A 12,774-nucleotide genomic window follows, 5' to 3' on the forward strand; every position below is an offset into this window, starting at 1 on the left:
CAACCTTAACCTATGCAATATTAGTAAGGCTCAATTCACCAACCGGCTAACTAAGCAAACTACACAAGCTATAAAGGATATAACAAGTTATGAAATTAAGCAAGGTAGAGCTAAGTTATGATCTCTAAGGTCAAGCACATGAATAATTGCATGAAAGTAAGTGCTTGAAAGTAAAGAGTGGGCAAAAGACGACCGGATTTTTTCCCGTGGTGTCGATGTGTTGGCACACAACCCTAATCCACGTTGTGACACTCACTAAGAGTCTTGTCACCTCCCAAGTCACCGAGACTAGGGCGCTCACTAAGAGTCTCCGTTCACCATCCCGGCGTGGTGGAGCTCAAGCCACGTACATAACTTCTTCGGGCTCCCACAATCAACTTGGCAAGCTCCGGAAGAAACACCTCAATCACCAAGATCACCTAGGTGCTGCCAATCACCAAGAGTAACAAGCTAGGGTCTTCACTTGAGCAAGAACCGATCACCAAGAACGGATGCACACAAGCTTCTCTCTACTCAAGTCCTTAGTCTTGCTTCTTGAATGATTGAATGATCAAATATGTGGAAGATGAAGCTCAAGGTGGCTCTCAACAATAGTATGAGTGTATGAATGTTGCCTGGTGTCAAGAGAGCTCAAAATGACCCATTGGAGGGGTATATATAGGCAGCTCACGCGGATAGAGCCGTTGGAGAAAAGCTGCCAGAAAAGTACGCAACGCCGGTTAATCCGACGGCCCTCCAATAGTCAACGTCGGTTTAACCGATGAATGTAAACTGCCCATTTGGAAAACTAGCCGTTACAACTCGGGCAGATTAACCGACGTATCATCGGTGTAACCAGTGAGTGTAGTTGTCCACTGATCAACTGAAAAACCAACTCTCTGGACAACTGCACCGACATTAACTCAAATCCATCGTCGATTTAACCGGTGAGTATAACTTCTGAAATCCCTGGAAAAACCAACTCTCTGGACAATTGCACCAACGTTAATTTCAAATATCATCGGTTTAACCAGTGAATATAACTTAAAACATCCTAGAAAACCAACGTTCTGGACAACTGCACCGATGTTAATTTCAAACATCGTCGGTTTAACCGGTGTATGTACTTGTCCAGACTCTGATAACTGCGTTTAACCGACGTATAGAAAAATAGAGTCGTCGGTTAAACCGGTGTAGACTTTTTCTAATTTTGACTTTTCTGATTTGAGTCTTGAATGAAATCCAAATATTCTTGAGATATAAGTTGAAAACCACTTATTTGAACTTCTTAGAACCTGAGTGACCATAGTGTGCATCCATTTTTGATTGAGCATGTCCATGCTCAAGTTACTTAGCCTTAACCCCTCTTAATAGTGCGACCTCTACAAAACTATAAAACCTATACTAACCTAAGTGTCCTTCTCAACCTTACGACACTTAGGACTAGAAAGATCCTTAGTCTTGATACATACTTGAGTTGAATACCGAGATCGCCTTTTTGAATAATGAAATTGAGGGGCCTCTTTGACATATGACCAAATGAGCGATAATGTTTCATTAAGCTGCACAAACTCATTAGTCACAATAATGGTTGTCATTAATCATCGAAACATACCTAGAGGGCCTAGATGCTTACACCGGTGTGAGGGGCGGCAGTAGCACAGGCAGGTTGGCGCCGCTCCGCCGCGGAGGCAGCCGTGCGCTCCCCGCTTGAAGGAGGTAGGGCTGGAGGGGCAGCGGCCGGTGTAGGAGGGGCCGAGGGGGCGGGACGGCGGCGGCCTCCGGCTCCCAGTGAGAAGACGGCGGCGGTGGCTGGCGCGGCTCCACCTCACCGTGCGCGTCCAGGGAGGGTGGCGCCCGGCGAGAAGGCGGCGGTGGCCGGCGCGGGCGCGGGCACGTTCATGGAGGGGCGGCTGGCATAGGCGCGTGAGCCAGGGGCAGGGGCGGGGGCAGAGGCGACCTGCGCCGTTGAGGAGAAAGGGCGGGCGTCGAGGTGGGCGGGCGACTGGATAGAGAGAGGGGGGTGGAGTAGAATGAGAGAGGATAAGACTAGAGTTTCTGTTTTAATGGGCCATGTGTTGGTAGATGGTGGGAGTATATATTTTTTATCGAGCTGCTATCGGGCCGGCACTATAAGCCGGGGTGGCGGCCCAAACACTAACGATACATTAGGCCGGGCCAGCCCGTGGCCCGATCAGTCGTGCCTAGGGTCAGGTTAGGGTTGTGCTTTATAGGGCCGTGCTCGCGCCACCCATCGGGCCTGCCATTTGGAAATCTATAAGCGTGGACGGTTCCCTGCGAAAAGATCATTCGTGGCAATACGGCAGTGGCGCAGTGCCACGAGAGTGGGGAGCTGTGGGTGCAGCATGCAATTCGTCCTTGTGAGCCTTGACGCGAGGATGGCACTGCGCACTGTTCACCACTGTACAACTCCTGTGGCTTCTTCCAAGGTGTCGCTGCCATTACTGATGGCCTAGCCTAGCAGGCTCGCGCTAGCCTACCTCCGGAGTTTCCTTGGGCTAGCAGGTTATTATCGCCGATTTGTACCGGATTTTTCAAAAATTGCTAGACCCATGACTGAATTACTCAAGAAAGGGGTGAGATTTGATTGGGATGACAAATGTGAGCAGGCTTTTCAGACCCGGAGAAAGCTTCTGACATCTGCCCCTGTCCTGGCTCAGCCGGATATTACTCGGCCCTTTGATGTATATTGTGATGCATCAGGTACGAGTTTTCGCTGCGTTCTCACTTTTGTTTTGACTCAGCCCGTTATTCCTGGGCCCTTTGATATTTATTGTAGTTCATTAGGCACGGGTCTCGGCTGTGTACTCATGCAAGATCAGAGGGTAATTGCTTATGCTTCCAGAGCTCTCAGGAGGCATGAGGAGAATTATGCTACCCATGATCTGGAGCTGACAGCAGCGGTGCGTGCCTTAAAAATTTGGCGCCATTACCTTCTGGGCAATCCGGTGCATATATACTCAGACCACAAGAGTCTCAAGTATATCTTTACCCAGAGTGAGCTAAATTTGCGCCAGAAACGGTGGTTAGAATTGATCAAGGACTATGATCTGGAGATTCATTATCACCCCGGCAAGGCTAATGTCGTTGCCGATGCACTGAGCCGCAAGGCGAGTAGCAGCTATGTCTCAGCTACAGTTCTGCAAGAAACTTTGTGCCAAGAAATGAAGAAGATGAATTTGGCCATTGTATCTGAAGGCACAATTGCTAATATTACCCTTATCCCTACAGTTCGAGATCAGATTATTGCTGCTCAGAAAAGTGATGTGGGCATGGGTAAGATTAGACAGAGGCTCAGTGAAAATGATCCCAGAGTTCAGTGTTTTCATCAAGATAATGAGGGGGTGTTATGGTTCAAGAATCGATTAGTGGTACCTAAAGATTTGGAGCTTAGGGAGCAGATTCTTGATGAGGCTCACCTTGCTAGATACTCAATCCACCCGGGCAGCAATAAAATGTACCAAGATTTGAAACAGAGGTTTTGGTGGACGAGGATGAAGCGAGAAATTGCTAAATATGTGTCCGAGTGTGACACCTGCAGAAGGGTCAAAGCATGCCATTTGAAGCTCGCCAGTATGCTTCAACCTTTGAATATTCCATCAGGAAAATGGGAGGATATCAGTATGGATTTTATTGTCGGACTACCCAACACCTCTAAAGGGTATGATTCTATTTGGGTAATAGTTGATCGATTTACAAAGGAAGCTCATTTTCTTCCGGTCAAGACCTCCTATACGGCAAGGCAGTATGCCCAGCTATACTTGGACCGTATTGTGAGTCTTCATGGGATTCCTAAAACCATTATTTCAGATCGTGGTGCACAATTCATTGCATGGTTTTGGGAACAATTCCATGCCGCTTTGGGCATACGATTGATCCGCAGTTCAGCTTAACATCCTCAAACAGATGGTCAAACTGAGAGAGTTAATCAAATTCTGGAAGATATACTGCGGGCCTGTGTACTTTCATATAGTAAGAAATGGGATGAGTGTCTGCTGCTCGCTGAATTTTCTTACAATAATAGCTATCAAGAAAGTATCAAAATGGCACCCTTTGAAGCCTTGTATGATCGGAGATGCAGGACTCCACTAAATTGATCAGAAGCTGGTGAGCAGAATTTCTTTGGGCCTGATTTGGTTGGCGAAGCAGAAGACCAGGTCCGCCTTATACAAGCAAATTTGAAAACTGCCCAGGCCCGCTAAAAGAGCTATGAAGATAAGAGGCGCTGGCCTCTGATTTTTTAAGTTGGTGATCATGTTTACCTTCGGGTGTCTCTAATGAAGGGTGTGCAGCGGTTTGGCATGAGAGGCAAATTAGCACCCCGTTATGTTGGGCATTTTCCTATCATTGAGCATTGTGGGCCGGTGGCATATCGTGTGGAACTTCCCCCGCATTTGTCGGCGGTCCACAATATCTTTCATGTGTCCCAGCTCAGAAAATGTCTTCGAGTTCCAACTGATGTTGTTGAGATGGAGAAGTTACAGTTGGAGACGGATCTCGTCTATCCAGAGCACCCGGTCAAAATTGCTGACTTCAAGACTCGAGTTACTCGAAATCAAACCAACAAATTCTATAAGGTGCAATGGAGCAACAACTCCGAGCGAGAAGCCACATGGGAAACTGAAGAGTTTCTTAAATCTAAATATCCGGAATTGTTACAAGCCTACAAAGGTACCTAATTTCCTACCTACCTCTCAATTTAACTTCTCCATTAAATCTCGGGATGAGATTTCTTTTAGGGGGAGGGATTGTAACACCTCAGGTGTTAATCACTGATAATTAGGATTAAGCACAGTCATTAGTTACAAACCCATACGACCAAACTTCAAAAAACCAAAGTTTTTGGTCTCAGCTCAGCCGGACCGGTCTGACCGGTCGGGGCAACCGGTCTGACCGGTTGAACTGGGTTCAACTGGTTGGGCCCACAACATTTAAATCACTCACTCTCTCTTTCTCATCAGTTCATCCACCTCCCTCAGCTCCCTCACGCTCCCACCCCGAGCTCTCCCTCTCTCCAAGTCCAAATCCACCAATCCACCCTTTCCACTTGATTCCAAGTCCAAGGAAGGATCAAATCGGCGTGGTGGATCACCCTTCCCACGATTTCCTCCCTGGGGTGGCCGGGATTCAAGTTCTTGTGCACAAAGGAGCTCACTCAAGGTATGACGCTTGTGTCAGCCGATCTCTTTTCCTAGGAGGTTTTAGGAGATTTCCTCTGGTAAAAAACGTCCAAATGTATCCCTGAACTAGTACCTAGAAGGGTTTTAGAATTTGTGGGCGATTTTTGCCGCGCCAAGGATTCTAGGTTTTGATCTGGGCAGGACCGGTCTGACCGGCCGGAGGGACCGGTCTGACCGGTAGGGGTCCGGACAGTCCGGCCATTGGTTCGGATACTCCGGGTTTGTGGTGGTTTAGACATTTCGGGTTTAGGTCCGGATTCTCCGGACTTGGGAGTCCGGATACTCCGAGCAGGTGTCCGGATACTCCGGGTTTTTGGGTATTTTTGGGTGGACAAGAGCAATTGGGGTAGATCCTTAGTAGTTGTACTCGGCCGATGGTTAATTGTAATTATAAAATCGTATTTGTATTAACTCATATCATATGCATACGTGTAGCAGCCGCGGCAGAGGAGGTGGTATACGAAGTGGTTGCGGAGCCACAGGAGCCCCAGGGGCAAGCCCCGCAGCAGGAGGCTCGCGAGGAGTCGGCCCAAGGCCCAACTCACCCTAGTGCTAAGCAGCAAACTCAAGGCAAGCCCCGGTGCACATCCTACTATTTCAAATTATGACACCTATATATGTCTCTAATAATTGTGCATTAGATTTAAGAATTGTTTGAAACCTTAGTTGCATGATCCTTAGGTTTTCCTGGGCCTTATACTAGTATGAATAGGTCATTAGCACTGCTATGCTTAATAGGGCTCGATAGAAGTCGAGTGATAATTCTGTCACTCGCGAGATATAGGATGTCTTTATATTACAATATATGAATTATTATATTCAAGATGGAAGGTATGGGATGGGAGACCGGATGGGGGAAGGTGTAGCCCCGTCTGTGTTGATTAAGGACCGTTTTGTTGTCGGCTGTGCTGATCGGGGATTGAACTGTACTAACCGCATGCCGGGAGTAGGAGTTAGTCGAAACCGGTAAGCCGAGTACTGCTTTGCTTCGAAAGTACAGGAACCCACTACCAACTCTTGGGGTAGTCGAGTAGTCGCAGAGAAATGGGGATGCGTATGTTTACTTTTGGTGGTCTCACGTTGAGCTCGGCTGACCATATGTCGTTCGGCTGGTTCCTGTAGTTCGAGGCGGGGAGGGGAAAAGTCGGTGCGTGGGGTCCGACGGGGCTTTTGCGTGCTGTGTTCGTTAGGTCCACCTTGCAAGGTTAAATCGAATCGATTCGCCGTGTTTCGCGGTTATGAGGGCATTGATCTCTTGGTCACATCGTAGAAAGGAATTGGAATAAGAATGAGATGAGATGCAATGAGGGCTGATATTATTTAATGAATGTTTGCTCACCTTGATTGTTGTAGCCTTGCAATTCATAGATGGTTAGTCAATTTATTGATATAATTGGAAGCTAAAACTTGGAAAAATAAGGACTTACTTCTAGTGCTTGTTCTGCAAAAATTAACCACCAGCCAAAAGCCTCGCATGTCTAGGTATGTGGACTAAGTTATACCCACTGGTCAGGTAAGTCTTGCTGAGTATTAGTTGCTCAGGGTTTGTTGCCACCAATTTTTGTTACAGGACACCCGGACGTTGATTTCTGCCCTGCTGCGTCAAATTCATCCGCATAGATACAGAGGGGTGGGAAGTGGTGGATAGAGACCCTTAAATTAGGGATTTGGTGGGCTGCACACTTGAGGGCAGGGTGTGCAGCCCTCAGTTTTGTTTTGACCGGTCTGACCGATCAGTGGACCGGTCTGACCGGTGAGACGTACCGGTCTAACCGGTGGTGTTAGAACGGAACCAGTGAAGTAATGTAGTTGTATGTTTTCTTTTCCGTTTGAGCTTGGCTACGCTATGTAAAGTTTGTAAATTATGTAATTTATGTAAATTACGTGAGCTTGTGTTTGGAACTAAATTTGTAAAACTCTCGTTATCGGTTGTCATCCTTGTATATTTTCAAGTATTTTGTCGTGCTTGTACCATTTGCGCCCGCCTTCGCGTGGGACTTCTGGTGTTGTTTCGATCGGGCCGTGGGTTGAGAAAGGATCGCCAAATTAAGTCATTAAGTTAATGCGCCCGATGTGTTCAAATGACGGCCATTACGCTTAATTTGGAGTTTTAATTTGGCGGTTTCCTTCACAGGCCGTGTTTAGTTGCCTCTCGTAAAGTTTTTGAAAATACATCTTTCTATATTTGAAGTACTAAACGTAGACTAATCACAAAAATAATTACAGAACTCGTCTGTAAATCGCGAGACGAATCTAATGAGCCTAATTAATCAGTCATTAGAGGTTTTTACTGTAGCATTACTGTATTAATTTAGCGTCTAATTACAGTCTAATTAGGTTCATTAGATTCGTCTCGCGATTTACATGTAGCAGTCGCAATGCGTTTTTTATTTTGTCTAGATTTAAATCTCGATGCGGGTGTTGGGAAAAAAATTTAGAATTTTGATTTTTGGAACTAAACACAGCGCTGACTGCATTGTCCCCGGACGAGACGGCGAGCTGCGCGCGGGACTGCGGGAGCGGGAGGCAGCGTCGTAAATGCTGGCAGGGCAGCTAGCCGTGCTCCAGCGAGTCCAACCGTCCCGTCGGCCGGTCACCCGCCGGGCGGACTGCCGGACGGACGGGACGCGAGTGTGAGTTGCGTCGCGTCGGCGTCGGCGTCGGCCGTCGCGCGCCGCCCGTCCCGGCGCCATCATTGCCCGCGCCGCGCCGCGCCATGCGCCGCCGCCCTCCCGAGGCGAGGCGGAGGCGCGCGCGCGTCGCGGCCGATCACGTCGGCCCGTCGTCCGGCTCTCCGCTCCCCGGGCCCCCGCTGGATCGGAGGAGAGGATCGGCGACCGCAACTGGAATGGCACAGTGCCCCAGGTGCCTCGTCTGGCGCCAGCGCGCGCACGTCATTGCCGTCAGCGGCGGCAGGCGCGTCGCGTCGGCGCCGGAGCTGGCCGTGGTGACGGTGCGCAGGCGCCCCTTTTCGGGATGGATCCGATGGATGGATGGCGCCCCGGTGCCCAGCTCGCCGCGCGCGGACGTCACGCGCGCCAGGCTCTGTCCCCTCTCTCCGTGCTCTGCTCCAGCCTCCAGGTACCGAGGAGGAGTACTGGGCGTCTGGGCGCCTGACTGCCGACTGAGAGCAAGGATTATAGATGCGCCTGTTAGCCGGCGACATGTGCTCCAACTCAAAAATAACGCACAGCTTGTAGTGGCTGGGTCCACAAGCTTTTAATGTGCTGCGCCCCTCAGCAGCAACGCGCAGCCAATAGCAGACCGGGAAGCATGTATATGCGCCCGCTTACGCCGGCGTCTCAATATTCGCTCGCCTCCTTGGCTGTGTTTAGACGGGGAAAATGTGGGAGAAAAAGTCACATCGCCTCCTTGTCTTATTATAATCTAAATAGGCTTAAAAAATTCGTCTCGCAACATACATCAAAATATGCAATTAGTTTTTTTATTTAGCTATAATTAGTACCTCATGCATGTGTTATTTGCTATATTTAATGTTTCGATGTGATAGGAGATGTGATGGAAAATTTGGAAATTTTGTGGGATCTAAACACACCCCTTCTCTCTTTTCTCTTCCCTCTCTGCCAATAAAATTTTTTGCTGACATGTCCAGCAACTCGCCCGCCTACGCAGGCTTAGTTTGTGTTTAGTTCGAGCGATTTTTTATTGGAATTTTACTGATTTGAAGTACTAAATGAAATCTATTTATAAAACTTTTTGCATAGATGGGTTGTAAATCGCGAGACGAATCTAATGATGCTAATCAATCCATGATTAATCAATAATTAGCGGATAGTTACTGTAGCATCACTGTTGCAAATCATGGATTAAGTAGGCTCATTAGATTCATCTCGCGATTTACAGCTCATCTATGTAAAAAATTTTATAAATAAACTTTATTTAGTACTCCATATATGTATCGAAACATTCGATATGATGATTTTTTTTGTGTTTACAGATTTACAGGTAAAAATCTAAACAGGGACTTATAATACCTGCTCTGACACTCATCCATCCAGCCACCAGGAGCACGCCAAGAACACTGGCGACTGACACTCCTGGCTGTACTCCTCCTGGTCCTAGGGCTAGCTTCTCTACTACTCCACCTTCACCTCCACTCCCCCACACAGTCTGTGTTTAGATTCCTAAAATAGTGGTAAAAAAAATCACATCAGACATTATAGTATATTATAGCATTTTTTGTTTATTTGTGATAATTATTGTCTTATCATGACCTAACTAGCCTCAAAAAATTTATCTCGTCGTGTATATTAAAACTATACAATTAGTTTTTTTTATTTACCTATATTTAATGCTCCATGCATAAAGCAAGATTTTGATGTGATAAGTGAATAGTGAAGTTTAGAGAGAGAAATTTTGGAACTAAACACAGCTTTGCTAGCTCCCTTTTCCCCGGAACAAAAAAGCAAGCAACGGTAAAATTTCTTGACGCGACGGCAGGCATCTCGTCAAGCCTTAACTACTCAAAATTTACTTAGACCATGTTTAGTTTCCACCCCATAAACCCGTAAACACTAAAAAACTGTCACATCTAATATTTCGACTCATGCATGAAGTCTATTTACAAAACTTTTTGCATAGATGGACTGTAAATTGCGAGACGAATCTAATGAGCCTACTTAACCCATGATTTACAACAGTGATTTTATAGTAACCATCCGCCAATTATTGATTAATCATGGATTAATTAGTATCATTATATTCGTCTCGCGATTTACAACCCATCTGTGCAAAAAGTTTTGTAAATATACTTTATTTAGTACTTCAAATTAGTAAGATTCAAACGTAAAAAAATTTTACGCTGGAACTAAACGGGGCCTTAGGCCCTGTTTAGTTCCCACCCCCATAAACCCTGGTGTTTTGGGCACCGATTTGCTTGGCACTCTGTTGAGAATATAGATGGCGGTTTTTAACGCCTCCATCCACAGACTCAATGGTAGTGTGGAATAACTCATCATACTGTGCACCATATCCATCAGTGTAAGTTGCGCCTTTCAGCTACTCCATTTTGCTGAGGCTCCCCCGGTGTGGAATATTGGGCAACTATTCCATTTTCCTGTAAAAATCTTGCAAAAGGTTCAGGAATTTGACCATAAGGGGTATGTCGACCGTAGTACTCCCCTCCACGGTCTGATCTTACTATTTTAATTCTTTTGTCAAGCTGATTTTCAACCTCAACTTTGAATATTTTAAATTTATCCAATGCCTCAGATCTTTCTTTAATTGGATAAATGTAACCATAGCGGGAGTAATCGTCTGTGAATGTTATGAACGAATCATAGCCATCCACACTTTTCATAGGAAACAGGCCACATATATCAGTGTGGATTATTTCTAATGTTACTGCACTTCGTTTGGCACCCTTTTTAATTTGCTTTACAAATTTTCCTTTAATGCATTCAATGCATTGTTCAAGATCAGAGAACTCTAGCTGAGGAAGAATTTCACTCTTCACTAATCTTTCAATTCTCCCCCTCGAAATATGGCCTAAACGACAGTGCCATAATTTCGATGAAGTATCTTGAGTTCTCTTTCTTTTCTTTGTTTCTTTCTCTGTCAAGGATTCATTTACATTCACATCACATACAGAATGCACTTTATCACGCATAGATAATAAATAAAGATCATTGTAAAGGAAAGCATCACCAATACAATTATTATCAAACCATAGTTCACATTTGCCATTCGCAAAATGACAACCAAAACCATCTGTGTCTAAGCGTGATACACTGATCACGTTTCTTTGAAGCGAAGGAACAAATAAAACATCTTTTAATACAAGCATGAAACCATTAACTAGCTCGAGGGAGACATCGCCAACGGCTTCCACATCTGCTTGTACTCTGTTCGCGACTTTAATGTGGCTTTCACTTCTTAGCGTAGTCCTTGTCGAACGGAACCCCTGTAAAGAATTTGCAACATGCACAGTTGCACCAGAATCAATCCACCAAGTAGATTTAGAAAAATGTATATACAGGGATTCATTAACAAATGAAATTACATTCTCACCATTCTTTGCCATTATCATCTTTAAGTAGCCATGACAATCTGCTTTACGATGCCCCTTGTCATGGCAGTGGAAGCACTCATCTTGAGCTGGAGGGCGCTGTTGCTAATACTTCTGTGGCATAGGGGCTTTGTCTTTGGACCTCGGGGAAGAAGCAGCATGGAAGGGCCTTTTCTTGTTATTATGCACAAAATTGATAGACCCACCATTCTGTTTCTTGAGTCTATCTTCCTCTTGCGCACACATGCCAATTGCATTTTCCATATTCCACTTCTCTGGCTGTGAGTTATAGTTTACAACGAATGTTGCAAACTCTTTTGGCAGAGAGGCGAACACCAGGTGCACCATAAACTCTTCCTTAAGATCCAAGTTCATTGGTTTGAACTTGGAGTTCAAGGCGCACATCCCCATGATATGATCTTTTATAGTACCGTTATTGCCATAGTACCTCTTTGTGACCAACTGTTTTATGATCTGTGTGGCATAAGTCTTTGAAGAACCAGTAAACTGGTTCTTTATCTTTTTAAGGTACTCTGCAGCTGAATCACACTCTCCAATTGAACCCAAAATGTTAGAATCAATTGTGTTCTTTATCACTGCCACACATTTCTTGTTGGCATTATTCCACTTTATCTTTTGGAGATCATAAGCCATCTTTAAAGGAGCATAGTCCATTTCCTTTTCCTGCCACTTAGCATCAGTGTCAGATTCCCCTCTCACTGGAGCCGGTGGCTCAGTGGGCTTTGGAGTGGTGATTATCTCATCCACCTCTCCACAGACGAAAGCAAGATCAACCTTCTTGATCTATTCGCCATAGTTGTCTCCTTTTAGAGTTGGGATGTGATTAATAAATCCCATCAAGTTCATCCCCGCTGAAAATTTCAAAAAATAGTGAGAACATAATAACAACAATTGCATGTAATAATTCCAACATTGGTCAAAATAGAACATACAACTGTTTATGCAATTAAATCTATATCACCGTTGGGCAGAAATAGAAATAAATGCACAAGAACTATACCAAAAATTATAATACTTCTATTAACAACGTTGGTAAGAAAATAACAATATCATAATTCACTTCTCAAGAAAACTCTTTAAACATGCTCTTAAATTTAATTGTCTCGTTGGTTCGAATTAAATTAAAGAGCAATAACTTTAATCTTTGTAGCGGAAACATGTAAAACACATTTATTCAGAAGCAATATAACTGTACAACTTTACTTTTCTCTAAACAAATTATCTCGTTGGTTCAAATTTGAATAGAGATCAAAACTATTCACAAAATAATAAGAAAAAACTTCTGAATAAAGATGAAATTCATAAGGTAATCGTGACTGTGCTCGTGGCCCAAACGACCTTTCGGCCCGGATTAGGGCGATCCGCGCCTGCCTGGGCCCGCGGCCCAACAGCCGACGGACAGGCTGCCAATTCAGCCCGCCGCGGCGCGCCCCCTTCGCCCTCTTGGGCCGAAAGCCGGCCCAATCCGCACTGGGGCGATCTCAGGCGTCCACGCTGATCGGACGACTGGACGGTGTTCTCGGAGGAGCAAAACCGGCTGGCGGC

Source organism: Panicum virgatum, chromosome 8K (genome assembly GCF_016808335.1).
Source record: "Panicum virgatum strain AP13 chromosome 8K, P.virgatum_v5, whole genome shotgun sequence".
NCBI lineage: Eukaryota > Viridiplantae > Streptophyta > Magnoliopsida > Poales > Poaceae > Panicum > Panicum virgatum.